Source organism: Cebus imitator, unplaced genomic scaffold (genome assembly GCF_001604975.1).
Source record: "Cebus imitator isolate Cc_AM_T3 unplaced genomic scaffold, Cebus_imitator-1.0 Scaffold296, whole genome shotgun sequence".
Classification (NCBI taxonomy): domain Eukaryota; kingdom Metazoa; phylum Chordata; class Mammalia; order Primates; family Cebidae; genus Cebus; species Cebus imitator.
In genome coordinates this window covers 95,649-97,625 of record NW_016107611.1, presented here as the reverse complement: position 1 = coordinate 97,625, position 1,977 = coordinate 95,649, and the positions used below count along the sequence as shown (strand labels likewise).

Genomic DNA, 1,977 nt, shown 5'->3' with positions numbered 1-1,977 from the left:
CCTCCCAGGGCGTCGTGTATCCGCATTGGGGTCAAAACCCCGGGAATCCCTGACTGGTGCCATGTCTTTTTAAATTTTCAGGTCAACATCCTTCTGGGGGAACACAAACCCTGCCTGGGAAGTAACCTGAAGCATCTCAGTTCTCAAATTGCCCCCTGCTCACCCCTAAAAAGAGACCATACAGAGCCCTACCACCCTTGAGGCAGGTGTGCATGTGGAGGGAGAAGGGAGGAGAGTCAGAGCAGTGTTTGCTTCTTCCCTCTTCTTCTTTTTTAGATTTATTTATTTACTAATGAGACAGAGTCTCATTCTGTCACCCAGGCTGGAGAGCAGTGGCAGGATCTCAGCTCACTGCAACCTCCTTGACCTGGGTTCAAGTGATTCTCATGCCTCAGCCTCTGAGCAGCTGGGATTACAGGTGTGTGCCAACACACAAGGCTAATTTTTGCATTTTTAGGAGACACTGGGTTTCTCATGTTGGCACGGCTGATCTTGAACTCCTGACTGCAAGTGATCCACCTGTCTCAGCCTCCCAAGTGAGCCACAGCACCTAACTCGCCTGCTCGCCCTCCCTCCTCCTCTTCTTCCCCCTGCTCCCCCCTCCTCCCCCTTCCCCTCGTCTGTCTGTCTGTCTGTCTCTCTCTCTCGTCTCTCTTGTCTCGTCTATCGTCTCTCTCTCGTCTCTCTCTCGTCTCTCTCTCGTCTCTCTCTCTCGTCTCTCATCTCTCTCTCTTGTCTCTCGTCTCTCTCTCTCTTGTCTCCCTCTCGTGTCTGTCTCATCTCTCTCTTTCTCTCTCGTCTCACTCTATCACCAGGCTGGAGTGCGGTTGTGCGATCTCGGCTCACTACAACCTCTACCTCCCATTTTCAAGCAATTTTCCTGCCTCAGCCTCCCAAGTAGCTGGGACTACAGGCTTGCGCCACCATGCCTGGCTAATTTTTGTATTTTTAGTAGAGGTGGGGTTTCACCATGCTGGCCAGGCTGGTCCAATCTCTTGACCTTGTGATTTGTCTGCCTGGGCCTCCCAAAGTGCTGGGATTACAGCGTGAGCCACCAAGCCCAGCCTCTTTCTTCCCCTCCCTCCACTCCCTCCCTTTCTTCCTTCCCTTTCTCCCCTCCCTTTCTCCCCTCCCCTCCCCTCCCCTCCGCTTCCCTTCCCTTCATCTTCCTCTGTTGCCCATGCTAGTGTACAGCAGTGCAATCATAGCTCACTACAGCCTTGAACTCCTGAGCTCAAGTGATCCTCCCTCCTCAGCCTCCCAAAGTGCTGGTTTTTATTATGGAAAATTTCAAACTTCACAGATATAAAAAGTACAACCCTCAATGTACTAACCACCAAGCTGTTCTTATTTCATCTATCTTTCCAATTAATTTGAGATCAACCCTAAACATACCATTTCACTGATAAATTCTGAAGAGACAAAACTTTAGTATCTCATAAGAACTCTTAAAAGAAATAACCATAATATCATTACCAGATCTAAAAGTAATCAATACCTTGTTAATATAATCAACTACCTGGTCAGTGTCTTAAATTTGACTGGGCTCTCACAAGTACCTTTTTTATTTTTCTGAGACAGCATGTCACACGTATCCAGGCTGGAATGCAGTGGCGTGATCACGGCTCACTGCAGCCTCTTCTCTTGGGCTCAAGCAATCCTCTTGCCTCAGCCTTACAAGTAGCTGGGACTACAGGTATGCCACCATGCCTGTCTTCCTTCCTTCCTTCCTTCCTTCCTTCCTTCCTTCCTTCCTTTCTTCCTTTCTTCCTTTCTCTCTCTCTTTCTCTCTCTCTTTCTCTCTCACTCTTTCTCTCTCCCTCCTTCCCTCCCTCCCTCCCTCCTTCCCTCCCTCCCTCCTTCCTTCCTTCCTTCATCTCTCTTTCTTTTCTTTTCTTTTCTTTTCTTTTCTTTTCTTTTCTTTTCTTTTCTTTTCTTTTCTTTTCTTTTCTTTTCTTTTCTTTTCTTTTCTTTTCT

At 48.0% G+C, this 1,977-nt stretch overlaps 1 long non-coding RNA gene across 1 annotated transcript in view; it reads left to right on the top strand.

The window, feature by feature from the left end:
- Positions 1 to 372: 372 nt before the first annotated feature.
- Positions 373 to 1,977, top strand: part of LOC108285268 — an 18,009-nt gene continuing 16,404 nt past the window's right edge. The window contains exon 1 of the long non-coding RNA XR_001817532.1: positions 373 to 536. This is a non-coding gene — a long non-coding RNA (uncharacterized LOC108285268). The remainder of the gene's footprint in view (positions 537 to 1,977) is intronic.